The sequence below is a fragment of the Plectropomus leopardus genome, chromosome 13 (genome assembly GCF_026936395.1).
Source record: "Plectropomus leopardus strain MGB_pleo_1.0 chromosome 13, ASM2693639v1, whole genome shotgun sequence".
NCBI lineage: Eukaryota > Metazoa > Chordata > Actinopteri > Perciformes > Serranidae > Plectropomus > Plectropomus leopardus.
Genome location: NC_142188.1, coordinates 16876478 through 16890000, shown reverse-complemented (window position 1 = coordinate 16890000; position 13523 = coordinate 16876478). Strand labels below are relative to the sequence as shown.

General features: G+C 39.3%; 1 protein-coding gene across 1 annotated transcript in view; it reads right to left on the bottom strand.

Annotated features, from left to right (window-relative positions):
• The window catches only part of lzts2a (leucine zipper, putative tumor suppressor 2a), a 51012-nt gene that overhangs the window by 24114 nt on the left and 13375 nt on the right, over positions 1 to 13523 (bottom strand). The window contains exon 2 of the mRNA XM_042502163.2: positions 3285 to 3396. The gene's annotated coding sequence lies outside the window, so the exon portion shown is untranslated. The remainder of the gene's footprint in view (positions 1 to 3284; positions 3397 to 13523) is intronic.

Here is a 13523-nt window from a genome sequence, read left to right as displayed (position 1 = left end):
TTTTGCGTGTATTTTCAGTGATAGGTTGAAGCTGTTTGTGTGGAAGTGAAGTTGAGGAAAGAAATGTGTGGTTATAATGAGGGTGCAAATACAGAGTATTATAATGAGCAATTATTATACATTATTCTACATTTTTGGCTTGTGACAGCCACATTTACTTGTATTATGACCTCAGTTAAATCAAGATATTTTTGCTTCTCAGGACGTTTCTCTTAGAAAGACTTTCAGTTTCAGGACGAAAAAATGTCAAGTGTTTCAGAAAAAATATATTTTTGTGTAACAGATTTTTTTTTCGTCTTTTTTATCCTTTTAACCATCTCGTGCACCATAATTTTATCTCTTACACCATCATCAGGTCAACATTTATATTTAGCAGAGCTGAAAGTAATAGATCTGCACACCAAGTAGCTCCCGTGAGAAGGATTTGAATGCTGTGTAATGTTTTGAGTGCTCAGCTTTCATCAGACTAAAGGAAGCTACTTAGGGGGTGTGTGTCTTTTTCATTGTTTCAAACTTTCAATCTGGCCAATACTTTGTAAATACCTGCAACATTCCCACTGTGTTTAGTGTTAGTTAACAAATGTTAACATGGTAACACACTAATGGTTAACAATGGTTAACACACCTACTATAAATCAGCATGTTAGCACTGTTATTGTTTGAGTGCTTAGCTACTTATAAATCACACACACACACACACACACACACACACACACACACACACACACAAACACACACACACACACACACACACACAGCCCTGCTGTGTGGTACACAATGCACACTCACACTCACTGATCAGTTTATTGTTGTGTGCTTCCATGGAAAACCAGTAGGAAGACTGAGTAATGCTGGAGGAGGTGTGTGTTTGTGTGTTTCTGTGTGTGTATGAGTGCGTCCCCTCTCCCTCTCCTTCCTGGAACTGCCCTGTACCTCCCTGAGTCCCACAGTAACAAGTGAGAAGAGAGTTCACTTCTGTTCTCTGACTTGGCACTTTACTGCCATTAACACAGCCCACCTCTCCACGCCGAAAATACAACACCAGAAAGCTTTTGAGTCTTTTGTGTGTGTGTGTGAGACTGTGTGTGTGAGTCAGCAAGAGTTTCTGTGTCAGTCTCCGAACAGGCAAATACATCGTAAAATTGTGTGCATCCATTCAGTGTGACATGTTCAGCTCTCGTATGAGTCACCACGGAGCAGGAGGAAGAAAGTGACTTTAAAGAAAAGTGGGATAAGAAGTTTAAACTTGATTATTAAGTGGATTGGAGCTGCATGAGGTCAATATGTTCACCAACTAGTAGGCAGCTAACCTGCTGTTTGGTGCAGAGCAGACAGCGTACAGCTTATCATAGTTTATTAGAGCTTTTTTAAAAACAGCTGCATGCTGCTGCTCAAAATGATGCTGATGAGAGTGGTGAGACTGAACCAGAACACTTAAGTTGCAGCCCTTAAATCCAAAACAAAGATGCTACAGTTTTCTGCAGAGCTCAAGGGAATAATGTAAATAACTCACCTCTTTCACATTAAATAACACAAAAATATAGATCCGTGCAGCTTAAACTTGTAAGAAGCATGTATCAACAAAGATAAAGTACCAAGATGGACTTGTTGTGTGGACTCCTTTGTATTTTCAAAGTGACCTTGCCTGAGCAGGCAGTGCAGGACAGCTAATGAAGGAAGGGGACAGCTGGGCTGGGATGGGCTGAGCTGAACTGGAGGAAAGACAGAGAGCAGAGGAGACAGCGGATCTGTAATGGAGACGGTGGAAAGAAGAGAGGAAGACAGCTGCTGCTGTGTGGACCACACATTATTATCACCCTACATATCTCACAAGCTCTGCCCTTTTTACTGCGAGGCCTTCAGCTGATAGAAATGATAAGGAGCTGGTGTCAGGACGCAGTGTTGTGTGACTGCTCGTAGCCCCAAAACAAACAAAAAGAGATTGACACAAATGAGTTTAAAGGAGGCTTTGTGGAGGAGAGACTGCAGAGAAAATTAGATTTGTGGCAGCAGTAAACAGACAAACACACCTTCCCTGATTTCTTTGAGGTGCTGCTGTAATGGTTTAAACCATCACATTATAGGGGTCGCAGTCACATGCAGAAAACACTGTTTGTAGACTGATGCACATAATGTGGAACCAAAGTTCACAACCACGAGTTCCTCTAAGAAACTTTTTGCTTTAAGCCATTAGCAACATATCCCAAGGTTAGCATAACAAGCTGATGATGATGCCACTGTGATGAAAAAATTCTACAGAACACGGGTCAACAGATTATTGGACTGGTCGATTATTAGAGCTAATATTTGGCATGTTGCCGGCATTTTATTGTAATGATTGCCAATAAAATTAATTTATTATAAAGTGTGCATATTACACTCAACCAGCACCAGGGAAGGCAGTCTATACATGCAAAGAAAGTGTCAGCATGGGAGGAATTTTTACTTTGTGAACCCTCAGGGAGCTATTTTTATTTATTGTTTTCAAATTTTCACTTAACCTTATAAAAATAAAATTTGCTGAAGGCATTTAAACAAAGTTTTGTGTTAGAGTTTGTGATATTCTAAATTCTAAATTAAGACAGAAATATTTTAATTTTTATTGTAAAAGCATAGCAGTTCCAAATATCTGTTATCGGTCTCATTAAGTACTAACAATCGGGTCTACTGTGAAAAACCAATATGGGTCAACCCCAGAAAGGAACAATTCTATTGGTAACATCCACAACTTTTGTCCGATAAAACGCAAAAATAATCGTTCTAATGAGTAACAAACTTGAATGAACCCAACCGGACTGTTTGTTGGAAACGAGGCTTTTGAGATATTGTTGTCACCCGGCTGCCGTATGGAACAGCACAGACTTAGACACCAATTCCTGACCCCCTGACCCCTCATCTCCTCCTCCTAAAACCCTCCTCCCGCCTCTGTCACACACTCCAACTGCCATCCATCTCCAAACTCAATCCCTAACCCGACACTTCAAAGACGGAGGCCAAGACCCCCATTTCCATAAATGTGTGTGCATGTGTGTGTCTGTGTGACAAAGTGACCACAGCGGGTCACTCCAAACTGAGGCCACACCAAGAAATCAGACCATTGATCAATGTCCCCAGCGCCCCAAAAGACAGGAGAGAAAAAGAACAACACCGAAAGGGAGGGAGAGATAGAGCAAGAGGCGTAGGAGGAGAGGGGGACGCTTGAGTCAGCAAATACTGAAGGTCAACATCGTCAGAGAAAGGTTTTGTCTGCAGAGGGTGTTTTATTTTTTTGTGTGGTTCTTTACCTCAGAGTGTTGCCCAGCGTACTCCTCCTGGAGGTCTGGGGGAGACAGGGAAATGGCAGAGAGCTCTCATCCCAGGACCTCGCTCCTCTTCTGAGCCTCTCCTCCTGCACTCCTGGGGGAAAACACAAAGGGTTAATCATACCATAATCATATTAAACCTGCAATACTTTTTTGGCCACCCGGGGGCAGCAGGAACAAGTTGTAATCACAGCACTGACATATCGTCAACTTTTAAGTTGATATAGCAAACGTAGATTTATATACACATCCAGCAGTTACAGAGCAACATGAGCATTAATTCAGTGTGTTTATGTCCAAATGATAAATGTAAGATCAATATTTACTCTTTTTTGGTTTTGTTTTTAGTCTCTACAATCTCCCGTGGGAAATTTCTGGCTCTTTAGCTGCCAAATGCTCCACTACTTTTATCAGCTATAGTCACTAATAGTGTCTGTCTGTTAATGTTAATTGAATTTTTAAAGCTTTCTCACTGAAAAAGCTGCCTGCTACAGCAAAAATGACATTTTGAGAGCTACATGTGTGAATCATAACAGAAAAGCTGTGGGTCAAACAGCTAAACAATATGTTGAAACATACTATGAGTTTCCTGTTCTTTGAAATGATCATGTCACTGGCAATGGAAATCTTGGATTTTAGGCTCCCTCCAGCAATGCTCATTGGGTATGTATTAAAATGAAAAAAGAAAATCATGCAAATAAAAGCAAAATGAGAATCTAAGACATAAAAAATACATAAAATATAGGGCTAAAATATAGACATATATAAATTAATAAAATACAGGTTTACAAATGTGAGTAGACAGTATTTGCACATAAAAAACTCAATGTAAACTAGAAAGTAGTAAATATATATTAGGGCTGGGAAATTTATTTTATTTTCAATAATAATTTTGGCTCCATGCAATTATGAAAATAAGATAACTGAGATAAAACAGTTACTGTGCTGCACTCTTTCACAACAATGCTCTAATTTTTTCTTTGACGAAAGAGTTATTCAGACCATCTGGGAAAAAGCAAGAAATACATTCAAAAGTATTATACTGTGATTAATTCTAACTCATCTAACGTCATTGTCATACATTTTTAACCCTCCACATTGCCTGTAATCTCTCCATTTCCAAATACAGAATTTACTTAAGACAGTCAAGATTTGGGCAGCTTTGTGAAAGTAACAGATTTAGAAGTCTATCTGAAGTGTGATTATTAGTTAAAGCCACAGTTTAAGTCTCTCTCTCTCTGTAAAAACAAGCCCCTGAACAAGCACCCACATGCAAACAAAAACAAAAAAATGAGCATACAAAGCATCTAATGATGACGCTGATTTTAACAATGAAACTATTGTGCATTTTTGTGACACAAACTCTGCCCTCACATAAAATACTGCCAATGAATATGAGTTCCCGTGTTTGCATGAGCTCCCTGCTTCCAAGTGTGGAGAACAAATGATTTTACTGCGACTCATTAAAAAAAAAAAGAAGAGAAAAAAGGGAGGAAATTATAGAGGAAAATGAGGTAACAAGGCAGAAGAGCTTGGTGATATATTGATTTTGGTTATTTAATATCCTGAATTAGTGTTTCCTGGTTTTATGGGCTGCCTGAGTTAATCAAATCAAATCCCTGAGCTCATTTAACATCAGATGAATGAAATAAGTAATGAATTCCTCTGTGTATTTGTTCATCATATCCACAGTACTACTTCTCTCTCAAAATATTCTTATGTGTATATGTCAGAACAGACTGTAGTGCCAAGGTATTTGGAAAAAAAAACCTTTGTGAAGTTTGATTTTGACAGTATTACCACCCCCTGGTGTCCAATGACAGAAACATAAGCACTTCTCTTCTCTTGGTACACTGGAGGGTTTCATCTTATCTCACAAAAATGCTAATTCACCCTTTTTCATTTATGCGTTTTTATCTTCTAATCTCCCTGCTTCTTTCTTTTTGCTTCCTCTCCACCACCTCTCCGCTCTCTGCACAAGCAGCCGATGAGGTAATCAGTCAGCTTGTTACAGTCTGATAAGTGATACGATACGACTATTGATTTTGGCCCTGGTGTCCCAGTGCAGGGGTCAGTCCTGAGCCCCTGAGCTGCTTTCAGGAACCAGAACAGATGCTGACCGAGCTCTTTCACAGCTTTTGTCAAAAACAGACGGACTTTAAGAATATGAACAAAAGTATTGTTAAGGCAAATTGTATCAGCTGGAATTTGATGTTTTGGCTGCACAGAAAATCAGCTATTCAGGTCAAACTTTGATCAACAATGGATGAAATCATCAAATGCATTCCACTTGAATGGCATAATTACTTTAGCACAGATTTGAAGGTAGAGAAGTGTCAGAGTGCATTGTTTCCCCGTCCACCACAACACAGACAAAAGCAGAAAAGAAGACGACCCTTTTCTCCATCATCCACCAATCAACATCGTCTACAGAGAAGAAACAAAAACACTAATTTAATTAAAAACAGGGCATAATGCCTAACCTTTCAAAGCAAATCAATACAATTCATTTGACATATGATGACACAAAACATTGTTATTGATTAGCTGTTAGATATCTTTAAAGCTCTGATGTTGCTGATGTTTTTAAGAAATATAAAAATGGGCCAAACATGAAATGAAATCAAGTGTTTGTCCGTCAACAGAAAATCTCACAAACTTATGAATGTATTTCCATGAAATCCAGAGGTCATTTAGGCTTTAGGCTCAGGTACGACTGATTAAAGTGGCAATCAGGATCTGGGAGTCCTGCCATTAGAGGATTATTGTGTTTCAGCCATTTGATTTGACAACCATGTGCCTTGTAATTGTTATTGTGAACACCAGTGAGACAGTCTGATCATCTAAAACTGATGACAAAAAGACATCAGTCTGTCCTGACAGGGAGCCCCAAGAAGGACAGATGGTCAAGGTCTTCCCTGAGGGACACAGAGGAGGGTTGGGGGTGGAATTTGTGAGATAACAGGGTTTATTCAGATGCCTCAATCCCCTTTAAGTGGATTATTTTTCTTGGCATATCAAAATCTGTGTAAAAAATGTAACCTGTGAGATGGGTGAGACCATTTGATGATGTGTTACATATGCGACCCATCAGCAGCAGTTGGCAGCTAACTCAAAGAAGAAAATAAACCAAAAACATCCCCATATTGGGGAGACAATGAGATCCAGGAGCTCCTTACCCTAGGAGCAGAGGATGAGATAAGCTACTATGTAACAGAGATGGTAAATGATTGTCATTCCTTTGTTATGCCATTGTTATTATTTAGAAAGCAGGTGCCCAACGCTTATATATTTCAAACTAGAAGCCAACCCAGTTGTGTTACGTGTCATGCCTCTTCGCATAATGGAACGCCGGCATGCTATCTAAAATCACAAACTTATGTGGCATTATGCCAGCATCATTTGGTTCTGTACAAAGAAAAGCAAAGATAGTGTACTGAAGGGTCTTTGTTGCAGCCATATCGCTGGAGCTCTGTTGAATAAAACTTAATGAAAACAATGTAAACAATAATAAAGTTAATTTTAATCTACCAGGAATATACTATGCATGTATTTGCCCAAATATGTCACAATGTGTCAAAATTTTAGCAACGTTTTTTAGTGTGTTAGCTTGCTAACATCTGCAGATTAGCACTAAGCACAAAGTACAGCAGATGCTAATGGGAATGTGACTAAAGTTGCAGGTATTTAGTCATAAACTTTGGGGAAATATTGTAGAAATTGAAATTTTGACTTCATGATGGCACTAGAAAAGTTACAATAAGGGAACATCAACATTTTTGTAACTCATTCTCGAAGGAACATGAAGGTCTGGACCAAATTTCATTACAATCCATATAGCAGTTGATGCAATTGTCCAAAATCACAATTATCAACCTCAAGGTGGTTCACTTGGGAGAGTCAAGGGATCACCAAGGTCACAATGATTCATCCTCTGACAACCATGAATGTGTATATGCCAAACGTCATGGACACCCATATGATAGTTGAGATATTTCAGTCTGGACTAAAGTACTGGACTGACTGGCCATCCAGTCATGCTGCTAGTGTCTCTAATAAATCAAAGAAAGACTCATAGAAACAGTGATATGCAAATGCAGGTACAAATACTGAACTGTGTACATGTACACATGCATGCACATATAATTGCATAGATCTGACCCAGGCCCTCTAGTGATCAGCTTTACATTTTTTAATTTTCATAAAACCCATTTCAGGGTCAAAATACACGAGCTTTGATGATCTCTGCATGGAGTTCATGAACACACACGCACACACACACACACACACACACACAAAAACTATCTCTTATCAGGAGATGACATCTCACCCTGTTTGATGGGCTGATGTGAACCCGTGGCTGCAGATTAGATAGAGATTATTAATCCTTTAGATCACTGCTAGATAGATTACATCGCTATAGCAGCATATGTCCTCACCACAGGGACCACACTTAATGTGAGTACAATGACACTATGGTTCAGGGTCCCACAGGGTGCTGCAGTATTAACTTCAGCTCAGAATGTCATTAAGGTTATGCAGCCCATGTGGCATGGCTTCACTTTGTTAATCACAACCTTCTAACGTTATAGTCATTGGGTTACTTCAGGTCTCTGTGTGTTTCACTGCTGTGCTGATGAGGGAGGAGTAAAGGAGGGTGAAGGAGAAAGAAGCTGCCGTCACACAAAAGGTGTGGCTATATCTGTGCCAAGGTGACTCTTACAGAAGGAAACAAGTGAGAGAGAGAGGTGTTCAGCCCAGTGCCCAAAGAGTGACAAGCCAGCAAACACATAAGACTTATTAATGGGGACAAAAACTCAGTATATCACACAGTATATGTTATTTTTTGTTGAAATATCAATAAATATCGTGTATGTTATATGACAACTTTTATGAGAAACTGTATAAAGATAAAATAAAGACTTTTATTTTCTCTTTTTTGTTTAATCTGCCAGTTATTTTATTGGTTAATCAATTATTTGTCTTGTTTTGTTTCTAAAATGTTAGAAAATATATGTTTGTTTAAAAGTTCTTAACAGTTTTAGAGTCCAAGATTACATCTTCAGATGTCTTGTTTTGTGAGACCAACATCCCAAAAACCACAGATATTAAGTTAACAAAAGATATAAACCGAGAAAAGCAACAAATCTTCACACTTGAGCCGCTGGAACAAGCAAATATTTGACATATTAATTTGAAAAATGGATATACATCCATGGCTATCAGAATAGCCAAAACAGATTATCAGTTTCCTTTTTTCTGATGTGCTTTAAAAATGATAAAATGCTTTATCCTGTGAACTACAAACCCAATTTTATCATAATACTTGTAAGAAAATATTGATACACTTGAGTATGTTGATATTGTTTTGTGATTTTGTATCGATTCTCAAAAACTATTTGGATTTTAATTTTTTACAATCTTTTTATTTTCTTAGTTTGTTTATGTTAAGGATCCTACAAGCACTTTTATTTAATCTTTTCACTGATATACGCAAGTGTTCATTCATTTGGTCACATTGAACAAAAAGTAGTGAAAGTAAGCTGTCTGTATGCATATGGTGGTGTTTCCTTTATACTACGACAGTTTTCCTGCAATCAGATTTAAAAAAAACAATCACAGTATCATAATATATTGCAATTAGGGCTGGGCGGTGTCTATTGAATTGGCATATGACGAAACATTGTGATAGGCAATGATATTATCGTTGTTTGGAGGGGGTAATCAACCACTCAAACCCCACCGCAAACTGCCAGCTTTGTGAGTCACCAGCAAATTTAAAAAACAACAAAAACAAAGGCATTCAGCCCCATAGCTGTGAGCAGATATTGATCAGACAGTGGCAAATTGTCATGATGGCGTCAATAAACTTTGTTGCTAAAAAGGTACCACTTTGCCCATTTGGCAGCTCACAGTTCATCTGGTGAAAAAAATCACAAAAGTCACTTTTTAAGCATGCATTGATGCCATAGAACCACCACAAACCTGGACGCCAGTGATGGTGTGGTAGGACTGATGAATGTCATTGTCTATCAGCTCAACCCTAATTGCAATATATGGAATCTTCACCTTGGTATCGTGATACTTATCGTATTGCCAGATTCGGGCCAATACACAGCCATTTGCACATTCACATTTGGTAAATGTAATATTGCCAAAATGCAAATATTCTCAGTGATTTTCCACATTGCCCACAATAACCAAGTACAGAATTAAAACAACTGAATTTATTGTTTCCCTTAATTTTCAAGTGAAAATGTCCAAAATTCTCTGGTTGCAGCTCCAAAAATGTGTTATCATTGTGAACTGAATATTTGAGAGTTAGTAGGTCAGACTAAACAGGCAAGATGAAGAAATCTAGGGGGATTGTTTTCTTTCACTTTGTGAACCAAACGTCTAATCAATAACCAAGAAAATCCCTGGTCCGATACGACCAGAGATACTTGAGTATAGCTCCCTCTGTATGCACTGAAAAATCTCACTATCATAGTATATATCACCACATTGCTCTTCCCCAGACATATCCATTAAATATAAATAACAGAGCTTACAAGTCAACAGCACAGTTTCTCCACCAGAATAGAATCAATGGGAATAGTAAAACACTTCCCAGGAATAGAGCAGTCAGGTAATGCGATTTCTATGTATCTCTCTTTCCATTTTCGCTGTCATTAACTGAACATTCATATTGTACTCTGCGCCCGGCACTCTGCCGTCTGCCGCTGTGTTTTTTTTCCAAGAAAGTGGAAAGCTGCTTTGTTGCCATAATATGCCCTGTGTGATGCTTGGCCCACTTTCCAGCCTGCTTTCATTGTGTAAGCACACATACATAAAACATGATTTGCTGCTTCAATTTCTGACTTTTATTCAGCTGGGATTTGGTGGCAGACAACATCAGAGCCATGAAAAGCAGAGCAGAGCAGCGGCGAAATGCAACTCTGGCTCTGATCCTCTGAGCGAGGGAGGGAAAGAGAGACAGAGACAGAGAGTTGGCTTCGTTACAGAGAACAAGGTTTAATCACTGACCTCTACTCTTACAACTGAAGACAAATGGCCATGATTAATGAGGGCCATTCATCTTATAGGTTACGAAAAAAAAACCAACAATGGCGACTGCATTTGCCCGAGCTGCTCTGACCGATCTACCTGCTGTATATATTAAACTCCAGCTCTGTTAGTTTGCACTTCACTTCTGATCGAGCAGCTGAGGTCAGGCTCTGTGTAGATTCAGTGCTGTTCACTAGAGGGCAGCCTGTCTGAGTGTGCAATGCAGGCTTTCCTCACTCAAAACTGATTTGATGTTCAGACCTCAGGGAAACACTGTTGTTACAACAATTAATAGAGGAAATAATCATTTGAATAATTTCCGTAGAAAACTGTTCCCTCCAGCTTCGTTTTAATTTATTCCCTAAATCGTCTCTTTCACCTTTATCCAGCAACGCGCACCTTGAAGAGAAGCATGAGCTGAGACCAGCGGGAGAAGTGCTGGAAATTCTTTTTTTTCTGTGTACATGCACCATTTTTTTTTTTTTAACCTAAGCCATTTCACTGCAACATTTTATGTTTGTCTTTCTTTTTCTGCTCTTCCTCCACAGCTGGATCAGACTGAAAAAACAATAATTTACAGTGAAACTATTTCAAATTTAAGCAAAATTTTGAGCAGCTTCCTAGCCAACCTAATATGGAAATGTTTTTGGGCTTTTTTCTTTTTTTGGAGGGGGCTGAGTCTCTCATAATTTGTTATAGTTCATAATCCCATCATATTTTGAAAAAATCTCAAATCTGAAGTAACTGATAATTAACCGTTGCAACATTAATTTTTTGGAGTATAGTACAATATTTGCTTCTGAAGTGAAGCAAGCAAATATAAAGTATCTTAAAATGAAAGTACTTATAATACCACTTGAGTAAATGTACTTCCACCTCTGCCAGAGGAGAATGAGCTCATCATGTACAGTACTCAATCCTCTCTGAAGTGAAACGGCAAATCGATACACTCCTCCTCTTACTCTCCTTTCTCGATCCGTCTCTCCGCCCTATAATGTTCCTCTAAGATTTCACATCTTAACTCGTCCTCCACCGCGGCCAGATTAGATGAGATGACATGAGATCGAGGGTTGGGGGATGGCGGCAGCAGCAGCAACGGCTGCAACTGGTCAAATCTATCTCTGTAACTGATCTTAGGAGCAACAGCTGATGCTCAGCCGCAGCCGCACACAATCAACCATGACTATGAAAATTGTACCAGAAAAAAAGTATGATGTAGCATGTTCACAGACAGCTGATGACTAATGAGGGTCCTCTGAGAGGACACAGTGAGACGTGGGCAGAAGCAGCAAAAGCTGACTGCACAAAAGAATTAAAGAGAGCAGGAAGGAATTAATAAAATAAAGACTGTAGGAAAGTTCTCATTTGACTTTTCAGCGCTTCAGTGACAGCCAAAAGCTTCGTCTCGGCTTTTGTCTGTCTCCGGCTCTATCAGCCTGCTGCTGCTGTTGTAACAATTTGTCTGTCTGGAGGATGTGGATCATCTCCTTTCATTCACGCACTTTGTCTCCTCTCGCATTATTCTGCGTCTCCTTGTCTTCAGCTTTTCTTCTACTATGTCGAATACATTTCTATGCACAGATTTCCTCTTTCTCAGCTCAAAGGAGTGGGAACATAGTGTGCATGGGGAAGTTGTCACAGAGCGGGAGGTCTGCCAGACGAGAGATCTACACATATTTCATGGAAACACGCTGGAGCACCTGTCAGCATCTGGCTACACTTTAACTTTGCATTGAATCTCTATGCAGGGAAAGTTGAAATGACACAAACAGCATGAGAGCCGCTGCTGTCACGCTTCACACCGGCTGCAGAGCTGTGAAAGATTTTTGTCTCTATCATGTTTCTCCATCCGTGACTGCTGCAGGATGGTTTGTGCTGTCACAACACATGGAAACAACTCTGAGGGTGAAGCTCACAAAGCAGAAGTGGAAGAAGTTTGCTTCCTCCAGCTTTAGTTAAAGCACCAAAACAACAATTTAACAATACTGCATTACAAGTAAAAGGCCTGCATTAAAAAAATCCTACTTAATGTTGTGGACAAAACAACATAGCCAAAAACAAACCCATGTTCTGTATTGTATGAGCTTATCATGTTTAATTCATATAAAATCTCAACCTGAAAATTACTTGTGACTAACTAGCTGCCAAATAAATGTAGTGCGGTAAAGGTACAAGTCCTTTCTGGGATGCATAAAATGGAAATACTCAAGTTAAGTTCAAGTACCTCAAAATTGTACTTGAGTGAGTACATGTAGTAACTTTACACTACTGCACAGATATGCCACTGTGAGCCACAACAGAGTGTAAACTCTAATTTACAAGAGTATAATCAGTAACCAACAACACAAGGAAGAAAAGCACGAGAGCACAAGATTAAGTTCCAGACAAGAGAACAAAATGCTAATATCTATGTCAAGCCCTGAGATGATTTCCAAGTTCTGCCTCTATATGCAACACTACATGGTGGCAGTGGAAACAGTATATTGTCTTCCTCTCTGCAAGTGTGCAGGCGCCTATACATGTGCATCATGGATGAATGTGCATACTGTGAATGCTTGCATCTATGTGTGTTCATGAATGTACGTCTGTGACTGTGTCCTCTGCCACGGCCACAGTAAGTGTGTTATTGGAGCAGGGTGAGCCGGGGGCAGAGACAGCAGAAACAAACGAGGTCCTGTGCAACCCGGAGACTGTTCCATGAATCATCCAGGAACTTATGCAGCATACAGAGCCTTCAGCTCACAGTTAATAACTTCCCATAACTTTCCACAGTGTGCAGATAAAAAAAAAAAAAAAAATCCATTGGGTCATATTCCTCTCAAACACCCAAATAAATATAAACGGCCGTTGGTTAGAACTCAACTTAACACAATGAAATAAGAGCTGTTTTTGTGTAGTGGTGCAAACTGTGAGACCGAACATGCGTGAAAATGAAACCAAAATCACCCTCAGCCAGCTCTGCTACAGTAAATAAAAAACAAACATCAATATACCAAAAAAATGTTATTTGCAAAAACACTTAACACCCCCTGAATTTAGTTTAAAACATGAGCTATTTCTTCTGCCTGTGACTCAATTAGATCATGCGTGTGTGCATTTGCCTGCAGCAGGTACAATAAACAAGAACACAGATAGCATCAAAGTCGGCCAGAAGGGAAGCCCACAGCTGAGGGA